This window comes from Chrysemys picta, chromosome 1 (assembly GCF_011386835.1).
Source record: "Chrysemys picta bellii isolate R12L10 chromosome 1, ASM1138683v2, whole genome shotgun sequence".
Classification (NCBI taxonomy): Eukaryota; Metazoa; Chordata; order Testudines; family Emydidae; genus Chrysemys; species Chrysemys picta.
The window spans coordinates 100333581-100346575 of NC_088791.1; the positions used below are offsets into that span (position 1 = coordinate 100333581).

The 12995-nt window shown below is 47.0% G+C and overlaps 1 protein-coding gene across 4 annotated transcripts in view; it reads left to right on the top strand.

Moving 5' to 3' along the window:
- SLC41A2 (solute carrier family 41 member 2) overlaps nt 1–12995 on the top strand; it is a 110097-nt gene that overhangs the window by 82973 nt on the left and 14129 nt on the right. The gene's annotated exons all lie outside the window — the stretch shown is intronic.

A 12995-nucleotide genomic window follows, 5' to 3' on the forward strand; every position in this document is an offset into this window, starting at 1 on the left:
TTGTAAATGGATAAAAAAAATCACCTGGATTGTATATTTTAAATATACTAATTTTTGTGTGTAGATCTGCTGAAGTTAGAAATTCAGTGATTAAAAAGATGGATTTTGAGAACTGCTAGCATTTGAATTTTATTTGAGAACACCACCATTTTTTCAGCTAGTATACAACTGGAAAACTCAAGGCCTTGCATATAACTGTGTCTCATACTAAAATTGTCATGCCATTATTTTTAACTCTTTTCCTTCATACTTCATGTTCTTTCCCATTCTATCACTTTGATTTGTTTAATTTCTCCTTCTCCACCCCACTCTCATGGACTTACTTTACATTGTCCTGATGCAGATTTCACTGAAAGCAATGGAACTGCTGGAAGAAATTGATTTTATGTTTTTCTGTTATAATTATATTAGCAACTATGCAAATACTATATTATAATTTCCCTCAGTTTTGAATTGGCATTTGGAAAGTCTCAGGTTTCTCTTGCTGCTAACTGCTAATGCTAAGAATAGGCAGGGCTTTTTAGAATGGCATGGTAGAAAAATCTTGACATCAGCATAAATACACATTTAAAGTACATTTTCAAAAATGCAAGAAAATTGCAAGGCCTGATTCACCTTTCACTTATGCCAGTTTTACAGTAGTAATATTCCACTGACATCAGTACAGTCCATCCTGATTTTTAATCTGATATAAGCAAGAGGAGGCTGAAGCTTGCAGTTTTGTGGATGATTTTCCCTTTACCACCATCTATCTCTGGCCATGACAGACATTTTGCAGTTATTGTTCTTTAGTGGCTGAATCACAACTATTGCACACTATAATTTTTCAAGGGTCTTTTGCAAAGTTACAATTAAGAATCCCATATTTCTAGTCACCTTATGAAAATGTTCTACTACATTGATGGTTTCTTTTCTCTTCCTTTATTCCCATTTTGTTATACCAGATATAATCACATTTCTATAATGCTGGTATATAGAAAGGTTTTGTATAGCTTTAATTAGCAGAATTCAGATTTTCATATAAATGACACTTCCCTGTCCCTTGAGTCATGATTACATCTTCAATTATCTGTACCACCTTAATCAGTTATGCTGGTGCTCTTTCTTATTGCCTATTGGGACCTTAAGAGTGGGGGCCTCCCATGCAATTGCACGTTTCTTAGTTTTCTTCTTTTTTAACATTAAACCACTTCACTTCTTGCCTTTCATTTTCTGCTCAGCACTAGTGACCACATCTAGACACCTTGATAGTAATGAGAATAGTTTGAAATTACAAACTCAATCCTTCTCTGCTGGCCTTTCTTTAGAGATATGCATAGATCAACTCTAATCTTGTTCTAATTCTTTTTTTCCCTTGGGACTTTTATATTTTGTCCTCCTTCAACAGTTAGCCTTTTCAAGGATTTAGTGTTTTGCCTTCATAATAAGATTAGAAAATCTCACAGCTAATTACTGTCATTTCAGTTATCAACCAAACCACAATCTCTTGAGCAATGAGATGCAAAACTTGGAGTTGTTTCCACTTTGTGTTTAAATCTTCAGTATACATCTTGTTTTATGAAAGACCTACATTTTAACAGGGTAAAAGTGCTTTTTTTAAATCTGAGGTAACAAATGAATATCTGTAGACAGCCAGAACACAATAATACCCAAAGGCAATAATCAGTTATGGGCAGTCTAAACTGAACAGGTTTGATATCCTATTGCTTAATTCATTATATTCATTTAGGGCAAAAATCTGTTGTAGAATATTTGCACTTTCTTTCTGTTATGGTGATCATAGCCACATACTGAATCTATTTATAGTCCCTCTGGTATACTAAAATTCTGCTTAATAAATGAAAATGGATGACTTTTCTAGCCCTAAAAACCTCTTGACATTTTCAAGATGATTATAAAGGAGAACAGAGCTTTGATCGTGATGGGAACCACTGGTTTAATGTAACTAATCTCTCCACAGCAACACCGCTGTATCTTCCACCGAGTAGCCCACCCAACAATACCCCATCAAATTGTCTTTATTCTTCTTCATCACCATTGTGATGTCTCTCTTCCTGTTTATCACCCCTCCCTGGGTGTGATTCAAAGCTCACAGAGTCAGTGGCTTCCATTAAATTCGGTGGTCTTTGGAGCACTTTCATGGGGTGTCTTCTTTCCCTATCCTCATCCCCTGTTGTTAATTTTGTCTTCATCCCTTCCTTTCTTTCTTATTCCTAATACCTTTATACTCTTTTCCACTGCTACTTTATTCAGTTCACTTCATATTTCTCTGCTGCTTGCTCACTCCCAGATGTTCTATGCCTCCTCTGTGTAATATAGTTAAAAACATTTATGGGAATGGAGTCATTATGATACGTTTACATTAGGGCTGTCAAGCGATTAAAAAATTAATCGTGATTAATTGCACTGTTAAACAATAAGAGAATACCATTTATTTAAATATTTTTGGATATTTTTACATTTTCAAATATATTGATTTCAATTACAACACAGAATACAAAATATGCAATGTTCACTTTTTATTTATTTTTGATTACAAGTGTTTGCACTGTAAAAAACAAAATAAATTGTATTTTTCAGTTCATCTAATACAAGTACTGTAGTGCAATCTCTTTATCATGGAAGTTGAATTATGAAATGTAGAATTATGTACAAAAAACTACATTAAAAATAAAACAATGTAAAATTTTAGAGCCTGCAAGTCCACTCAGTTCTACTTCTTGTTCAGCCAATCACTCAGATAAACAAACTTTTTTGTATTTGCAGGAGATAATGCTGCCTGCTTCTTGTTTACAATGTCATCTGAAAGTGAGAACAGGAGTTCTCATGCCACTGCTGTAGCTGGTGTCACAAGATAGTTACATGCCAGATATTCTAAAGATTCATATGTCCCTTCATGCTTCAACCACCATTCCAGGGAACATGCGTCCATGTTTATGATGCCCGCTTCTTGTTTACAGTGTCACCTGAAAGTGAGAACAGGTGTTCTCATGGCACTGCTGTAGCTGGTGTCACAAGATAGTTACATGCCAGATATTCTAAAGATTCATATGAACATACGTCCATGCTGCTGCTGCTGAGTTCTGCTCGATAACAATCCAAAGCAGTGCAGACAGATGCATGTTCATTTTCATTATCTGAGATGCCTCCAGCAGAAGGTTGGTTCTTCTTCGAGTGCTTGCTCATATCCATTCCATTAGGTGTGTGCGCGCCGCGTGCACGATCGTCGGAAGATTTTCTACCCTAGCAACACCGGCGGGTCGGCTGTGGAGCCCCCTAGAGTGGCGCCTTCATGGCGCTGAATATATACCCCAGCCGACCCGGCGCCCCCTCAGTTCCTTCTTACCGCCCCTGACGGTCGTTGGAACTGTGGAGCGCTGCTTAGCTGTTCTCCACTTTCCCTAGCTTATCTTGTTATATCATAGTTGTAGTTATAGTTATAGTCTTAGAGTTTGTTGTAAGTTAGTTAAGTAGTTTTAAAGTTGTTCTAAATAGTCCAGGGGATTAAGGGGGTCGTCTCCCCCCTTTCTCCCCCGGCCGCGGGGCCGGGCTCATGCCCAACGCTCCCGGCTTCAAGCTGTGCGCCTCCTGCGCTAAACCTATGCCCACGAGCAACCCGCACGAATCCTGTCTGAAGTGCCTGGGAGAGTCACACCAGACAGACAAGTGTAAAATCTGTAAGGCCTTCCGTCCGAGAACCAAGAAGGAGCGGGACTTTCGGCTCAGGCAACTTCTGATGGAGGCGGCTCTTAGCCCGGACGCTCCTTCCACGAGCAAGGCCCCGGCACCTAGCACCTCGGTGCGCAGTGCCCCGGCGGCACCGGCTGCGACGACCACGCGAGTGGCGTCAGACAAGCCTCCCCGGCACCGGACCTCGTCGGCACCGCAGACACAGCAAGTGCCTCGGCGCCGGTCCTTATCCCCAGGGCATAAAAAAGCCCATAAGACGGGGACATCAGTGCCGAAGACGCCAGCTCCCCCAGTGTCGGGGGTAGAGCCGCGTCCACCGGTGGAGCAACGAAAACAGGTGCCTCCGGCACCGTCGACTCCGGCGCCGAGGCCGTTGAGTCCGGTGCAAATAGCGTCTCCCCCCAGGCCGGCGGTGATACAGTGCCTCCCGTCGACTCCAGAGACCTTCGCGGCGGCGAGAGACTTAATAGCTCTCACGGAGCCGGCACCGCCTCAACCACCGGCACCGACTGCACCGTTGACTCGCCCGGTCCAGTCGAGGGGGAAACCTGCCTTGATGCGCCCGCCATCACAAGGGCTGGAACCTCAGCACCGATCCAGGTCCCGAAGCAGGTCCCCACGCTGCTCGCAGTCCCGGCACCGAATATCGTCTCGGCACCGGTCGTACTCGCAGCCAAGATCTTCTTCGCGGCACCGCTCTTCGTCTCGGCACCGATATGATCGTCGGCACCGATCAACGTCGAGACGTAGTTCTCGGCACCGCTACGGTCGACGATCGACGTCGAGGGGTCGCTCCCGGCACCGGGCATACTCCAGGTCCTCGTCGAGGTCCAGATCCGACTCCCGGCACCGACGAGGTCATCGGCACCGGTCGCGGTCCCGGCACCGATCGCCGGCACCGCGCAGAGATAGATCATCTCCGGACCGGCACCGTGCGGCACCGCAGCCCACCGGGATGGTTTCATCTCTCTCGGCACCGCCATGGCCGTCAAGATCGGTGTCTCGTTCCTCGGAGGACCTGTCGAGATCGGCATACCCCCCTCAAGGGCACGCCGAGGAACAAAATTTCGGCCACTGGCAAGAGATGGCAGAGGACCACTCTCATGGACCATCTCACTGGTCGTTTTGGACCCCGTGGGCGTACCACCAAGAGCAAGGGGCTCCAATACCATCGACCTCTCGCTCGGGTCACTCGGTCAGAAGGGCCCCAGAATCCACCATCTCTCGGCCTCCGCCAGGAGGCATGGAGGCTTCGGTGTCCACGCCACCCGACACCAGGGACCCAAGTGCAGGTGATGCCCCGGCCCAAGAGCAAGGGGATCAGGACCCCCCCTTGGATCCGGTACCACCGGAGGCATCCTCTTCCTCCTCTCCGGACGAGGCAGTGGCGGGCACTTCATGTACGGGTCCCCCTCCGATAGATCTTCGGGCTCACCAGGATCTCCTGCGTAGGATGGCCCGTAATATGGACCTGCAGGCGGAGGAGATAGTGGAGGTGCACGACCCGATCGTGAACATCCTTGGAGCAGATGCCCCATCGAGGGTGGCGTTACCTCTGATCCGCACGATCCAAACGAATGCGGATACGATATGGCAAACTCCTGCCTCCATTCCACCCACAGCGAGAGGGGTGGAAAGAAAATACTTTGTCCCCTCTAAGGACTATGGGTACTTGTATACCCACCCCCAACCGTGCTCACTGGTGGTGGAATCAGTGAATGCACGAGAGCGCCACGGCCAGCATGCTGCAGCGCCTAAATCAAAAGAGGCTAAGCGGCTCGACCTGTTTGGCCGTAAGGTTTACTCAGCCGGAGGGCTACAACTTAGAGCGGCGAACCAACAGGCGCTACTAAGCCGCTACAATTTCAACTCCTGGAACTCTATGGGGAAGTTTAAGGAGTTGATTCCCCAAGAGTCCAGGGAAGAGTTTGGAGCCATGGTAGAGGAGGGCAAGAAGGTGGCTCGGACCTCCTTGCAGGCCTCCTTGGACATTGCAGACTCAGCGGCGAGGACCCTGGCTTCGGGTATCGCTATGCGCAGGATCTCCTGGCTTCAGGTTTCGGGTTTGCCTCCGGAGCTGCAGCAAACCCTACAAGATCTGCCTTTTGAGGGTCATGGATTGTTCTCAGATAAGACGGACTCTCGCCTGCAGAGCCTCAAGGACTCGAGAACAATCATGCGCTCCCTGGGGATGCATGTTGTGGGCCCCCAGCGCAGGCCATTTAGGCCGCAGCCTCAGCGCTTCTACCCCCCCCCGCCTCGTCAGAGACAGGACTCGGCCCGGAGGCGAGGGCGAGGTGGTAGAAGAAGGTGGACCGGCCCTCAACCCGGCCAGAACCAGGGGCCACCTCGACCACCTTCAGGCCCCAGGCAGAACTTTTGAAGGTGCGGTCGAGGACGGCGCCCCAGTCATCCCCCAGGATCCAGCCCCCTCCTTTCGGGATCGCCTCTCCCACTTCCACCGTGCTTGGTCCCTTATAACTTCGGACCGTTGGGTCCTCCGCACGGTGGAGAGGGGATACGCTATCCAGTTTTCTTCTATCCCCCCCTCCTCCCCCCCTTCCCCGTCCCTCTTCAGGGACCCTTCTCACGAGCAACTTCTTATACAGGAAGTTTCTACGCTCCTCGCTATGGGGGCCATAGAGGAGGTTCCAGTGGAATTAAGGGGCAGGGGATTCTATTCCCGTTATTTCCTCATCCCCAAGTCCAAAGGAGGTCTGCGACCCATCTTGGACTTGCGCGGACTCAACAAATTCGTAGTAAAGTTGAAGTTCCGCATGGTCTCTCTGGGGGCCATTATCCCTTCCCTCGATCCTGGAGACTGGTTTGCCGCCCTCGACATGAAAGACGCATACTTTCACATTGCTATTTACCCGCCTCACAGACGCTTCCTCCGATTCGTGGTAAACAGGGTGCACTACCAATTTGCAGTCCTTCCCTTCGGACTATCTTCGGCCCCACGGGTCTTCACGAAATGTATGGCTGTCGTGGCAGCGTACCTTCGTCGGCAAGGGATACAGGTGTTCCCGTACCTAGACGACTGGCTGGTACGCGGTCGCACCAAGGAACAAGTTCGCGATCACGTCCACATAATACTGCGCACATTCAACAAGTTGGGTATCCTACTCAACAAGGACAAATCCACTCTAGAACCTACCCAGAGAATAGAATTCATCGGTGCGGTTCTAGACTCCAGACGCGCACAAGCCATCCTGCCAGACAATCGCTTTTGCACCATCACGAGCCTCATCCAGGGACTCAAGGCCTTCCCAACTACCACGGTGAGGTCGTGCCTTACCCTCCTGGGTCACATGGCTTCATGCACGTACGTAACCAGGCATGCCAGACTTCGGCTTCGCCCACTCCAGACCTGGGTGTCATCAATATGCCGCCCACATCGGGACAGCCTGAATATGGTGGTCACAATCCCGAACTCGGTCCTGACCTCCCTCACATGGTGGCTAGATCACAATGTGGTTTGCGAGGGGATGCCGTTTCACGCCCCACAACCCTCTCTGCACCTGGTCACAGACGCTTCATCTCTGGGTTGGGGCGCCCATCTCAACGAGCACCATACCCAGGGCCTGTGGACTGCACCTCAGCTAGCCCTACACATCAATGTTCGGGAACTGATGGCGGTGCGCCTGGCGTGCCAGGCATTTCTCAATCTCCTACGTGGCCGCTGTGTGTTAGTTCTCACCGACAACACCACGGCCATGTTTTACATCAACAAGCAAGGAGGAGCACGTTCGTCAATTCTATGCCAAGAGGCCATTCGCCTGTGGGACTTCTGCATCGCCCACTCAATCCATCTCACGGCATCGTTCCTCCCTGGAGTCCAGAACACTTTAGCGGACCGACTCAGCAGGTCCTTTCAAACGCACGAGTGGTCTATCCGTCCGGACATCATACATTCCGTCTTCCAGAAGTGGGGGTTTCCCCAGATAGACCTGTTTGCATCTCGAGACAACAGGAAGTGCCACGTGTTCTGCTCCCTGCAAGGTCGAGCTCCGGGCTCCCTCTCGGATGCGTTTCTCCTTCCCTGGAAAGACCACCTGTTTTATGCCTTCCCTCCGTTTCCTCTGGTCCACAAGGTACTGCTCAAATTGCGCAGAGACCAGGCACAGGTGATTCTGATCGCTCCAGCGTGGCCGAGACAACATTGGTACACCACGCTGTTGGAACTCTCGGTTCAGACACCGATCCCGCTTCCGTTGTATCCGGATCTCATCACGCAGAACCACGGCCGGCTGCGTCACCCCGACCTGCAATCACTCCACCTCACGGCGTGGCTGCTCCATGGTTCACCCAGGCAGAGCAGCAGTGCTCGCACTCTGTCCAACAGATTCTGCTGAGCAGTAGGAAGCCCTCAACACGGACCACATACTTGGCCAAGTGGAAGCGGTTCTCCTGTTGGTGCGAACAACGAGCCACGTCCCCATTGCACGCACCTATTCCTCTTATTTTGGAATATCTCCTCTTCCTAAAACAGCAAGGGTTGGCGATATCTTCAATTAGAGTTCACCTGGCAGCTATATCGGCCTTCCATCCAGGGGAACTCGCGTCCTCGGTGTTCTCTAACCCGATGGTCGTTAGATTCCTCAAGGGCTTAGACCGGATGTACCCACAACAACGTCAGCCCGTTCCGACGTGGGACCTCAACCTGGTTCTCTCCAAGCTCACAGGTCCTCCATTCGAGCCACTGGCCACCTGTTCACTTCTGTACCTATCCTGGAAGACAGCCTTCCTCGTAGCCATCACCTCAGCAAGGCGCGTTTCTGAACTCAGGGCGCTTACATCCGAGCCCCCTTACACAGTTTTCCATAAGGATAAAGTGCAGCTCCGCCCACATCCTGCCTTTCTCCCTAAGGTGGTTTCTCCATTTCATATCAACCAGGATATATTTCTCCCGGTTTTTCACCCTAAACCACATGCTTCTCGCCAGGATCAACGTTTGCATTCCCTGGACGTACGCAGGGCCCTGGCCTTCTACATTGACCGCACAAGGCCCTTTAGAAAGACGACGCAACTCTTCGTTGCAGTAGCTGACCGAATGAAAGGCTCACCGGTCTCCTCACAACGCCTATCCTCCTGGATTACGTCTTGCATCCGGACTTGCTATGACCTGGCAGGTGTCTCAGCACCGCACCTCACCGCTCACTCCACGAGGGCCCAAGCGTCCTCGACGGCTTTCCTGGCGCAAGTTCCGATCCAGGACATTTGTAGAGCTGCGGTTTGGTCGTCAGTCCACACGTTTACAGAACACTATGCACTAGTGCAGCAGTCCAAGGACGATGCTGCCTTCGGATCAGCAGTTTTGCACACAGCAATGTCTCACTCCGACCCCACCACCTAAGTTGGGCTTGGGAGTCACCTAATGGAATGGATATGAGCAAGCACTCGAAGAAGAAAAGACGGTTACTCACCGTTGTAACTGTTGTTCTTCGAGATGTGTTGCTCATATCCATTCCAAACCCGCCCCCCTTCCCCACTGTCGGAGTAGCCGGCAAGAAGGAACTGAGGGGGCGCCGGGTCGGCTGGGGTATATATTCAGCGCCATGAAGGCGCCACTCTAGGGGGCTCCACAGCCGACCCGCCGGTGTTGCTAGGGTAGAAAATCTTCCGACGATCGTGCACGCGGCGCGCACACACCTAATGGAATGGATATGAGCAACACATCTCGAAGAACAACAGTTACAACGGTGAGTAACCGTCTTTTTTCCTTTTTGGTGGTTCGGGTTCTGTAGTTTCTGCATCAGAGTGTTGCTTTTTTAAGACTTCTGAAAACATGCTTGACACCTCGTCCCTCTCAGATTTTGGAAGGCATTTCAGATTCTTAAACCTTGGGTCCAATGCTGTAGCTATCATTAGAAATCTCACATTGGTACCTTTTTTGAGTTTTGTCAGATCTGCAGTGAAAGTATTTTTAAAATGAACAACATGTGCTGGGTCATCATCCAAGACTTCTATAACAAGAAATACATGTCAGAATGTGGGTAAAACAAAGTAGGGGACATACAGTTTTTCCCCCAAGCAGTTCAGTCACAAATTTAATTAACGCATTATTTTTTTAATGAGTGTCATCAGCATGGAAGCATGTCCTCTGTAATGGTGGCCGAAGCATGAAGGGGCATACAAATGTTTAGCATATCTGGCACATAAATACCTTGCAATGTTGGCTACAAAAGTCCCATGCAAATGCCTGTTCTCACTTTCTGGCGACACTGTAATTAAGAAGCAGGCAGCATTATCTTCTGTAAATGTAAACAGACTGTTTGTCTTAGTGATTGGCTGAACAAGAAGAAGGACTGATTGGACTTATAGGCTCTGAAGTTTTACATTGTTTTGTTTTTGAGGGCAGTTATGCAACAACAACAAAATCTACATTTGTAAATTGCACTTTCACGACAAAGAGATTGCACTACAGTACTTGTATGAGGCCGGTTGAAAAATACAATTTCTTTTATCATTTTTACAGTGCAAATATTTGTAATCAAAAGTAATATACACTTTGATTTCAATTACAACACAGACTACAATATATTTGAAAATGTAGAAAAATATCCAAAATACTTAATTCATTTCAATTGGTATTCTATTGTTTAACAGTGCGATTAAACCTGCGATTAATTTTTTTGAATTAATCGTGTGAGTTAACTGCATTTAATCGACAGCCCTAGTTTACATAAATATAAATTAGCATTAATATAGATTTAGTTATTACTAATTGATAGTACACTATGTATAGTAACAGAAAAACTTGTAGAAAGTCACGGAATGAATTTACAATCACTTTTTAAACATAACCATTGACCTCTGTAAATACTGGTTTTGATTTTGAAAATAATGTGAACTAGTCAGTATTATGGACTAATGATCATTTTTATAAACAAAGCTGTTTTGATTTTCAAAAGATGAAAAAAAAATTGCAAACAACTTTGTTTTGTTCCTCTAACTGTAAATGTACCATGTCTTTTAACTAAATAAATGATTTGGATCTATTGCTTGAAATCTTGGCTCTGTTGAATTCAATGGCAAAACTTCTGCTAACATCAATGGGGTCAATATTTCAATCATTTTATTTACATTACATCTGAGAAAAAGTAAACTACTTTTCATGCAGGGATACTTTTTTTTAAGATTGAGTATAAAATCTCAGAAATAGGTTTCTAATATAAAGCCTGGCACATACTTATCTATGGCACCATTCTCAGGTAATGCAAAATAAGTATTGTAATTATGCCAACACTATGTACAAATACCTACTGAAACCTATACATTACTTCATTTTATGAAAAATGCAAATAATACAGCATATATTGTCTGGGCAAACAATTGTATGTTGCTGAAAATCAAACATGACAGCAGACTGATTTAAACATGGCTTGGGTTTGGTGTGTATTGTATTGTTGAGGGGGGAACATATTTGTTTTCTGAAACCTATACAAAGCCAAGCTTTTGATACCTTCTTCATGAAGATACAGTCTGGCTATGGACCAACAATGCATATCTGATTGAATAGCTCAGGGACATGCAAAAGGGAGGCAAGCAGGGGTACAGGGTTCCCCCTCCCCCAATAATCGGCACAGAACTCCTCCAGCCCCAGTGCCGCGGCGGGGAGAGAGAGCGAGCTCCTCTGGCCCTGGCTGGAGGAGCTCTCTCTTTCTCCCCTCCGCGGCCCTAGGGCCAGAGGAGCTCTGTGACCCCACCACAGCCAAGTACTTGTGAATACATTTATTCAGAGGGCTCCACGGTGCATGGATTTTCGATGAAATGGTGAATGCACTGCTGTTTATTTCTATGCATATAATGTATGTGCGTGTGTTGATATGGTTTAATGCACATGGCCCATCAGGGTAATCCGCTGGCGGGCCATGAGACATTTTGTTTACGTTGACCATCCGCAGGCACGGCTCCCTGCAGCTCCCAGTGGCCAGGAATGGTGAACCGCGGCCACTGGGAGCTGCGGGGGGCCACGCCTGCGGACGGTCAACTTAAACAAAATGTCTGACAGCCCGCCAGCGGATTACCTTGATGGGCTGCGTGTCAAAGGTTGCCGAACCCGGGTTTAATGTGTATACTATATGTTTGTTTAACATGCTCCTCCAAAAATGGTCAAATTTAAATTCCTGCACATGCCCCTGAAATAACCATACGGTCGTCGTCTTTTTTTTTTTTTTTTTTTTTTGAGGCACAGCGTGCTTTAACTATTTGCAGCTAGGCATAAAGAATAAGGTTCATTTTCAGCCTTGTCATCCAGCAATAAAATGAAGGCAAAACTGGAGTAATGAACCCATCAGTCTTACAGCAAGCTGCTTTGAACATTCAAAGGCTGCCTCTGTGCTTCAGGTTCCTGCTGAGCCAATAAAGAGCCCTCTGAGGAATTTTCACACCTACCAACCAAATCTCAGCGTGCAGCTGTGTTATGGACTCTGGAAATAAACAAGTAATGGGAAACTCTAGAAGCTATCACCCAGTAAATTTGCCGTGATAAAATACAACTACTCGTATCAGTAAAAATCAGAACAGTATTCTTGTGGAGTGACATATTTTGAACATTCCAGAGTAGTTTTCTATTTGACTGCAAACTGGAGAATTCAGTGGTGTTTTGATGACTCCTTTCTTTACAATTAAAAGGTGTCTTGGGTGCTACAATAGCCTGAGGCCATAAAGAGCCTTATTTTTATCATTTGGGAATGTTTACTAATGGCCCTATTCTGTACTACTTACACAGAGGGGAAAAATACCTCATGAAGTTCAATGCAGTTTTTGTCTGAATAAGGATAATAGGTCTATATGGAAGGAGAATATTGCTGAATTTTAAAGACTGCTTTTTATATTATCCAAAGTTGACTTCCAAAATCTACAGCATGTACCGATACCAGAGGTTCTCATGATTCAAGAAAATGTTAAAATAAACGCCCAATCCTGGCCCTGCTTCTGCCAGCTTTGTGCCACAAAGGAGCTGGAAAGCCAGTTGAGGATTCCAGGTTTACACTGATATAAAGGTGTCCATACATAAAGTTGCACTGGTTTAACTAAATTGATTTGAAAACATACCTTAAGGGTATGTCTACACTATGGGATTAATCCGAATTTATATAATTCGAATTTTGGAAACAGATTGTATAAAGTCGAATGTACGCAGCCACACTAAGCACATTAATTCGGCGGTGTGCGTCCATGTACCGGGGCTAGCGTCGATTTCCGGAGCGTTGCACTGTGGGTAGCTATCCCATAGTTCCCGCAGTCTCCCCCGCCCATTGGAACTCTGAGTTCAGATACCAGTGCCTGATGGGGCAAAA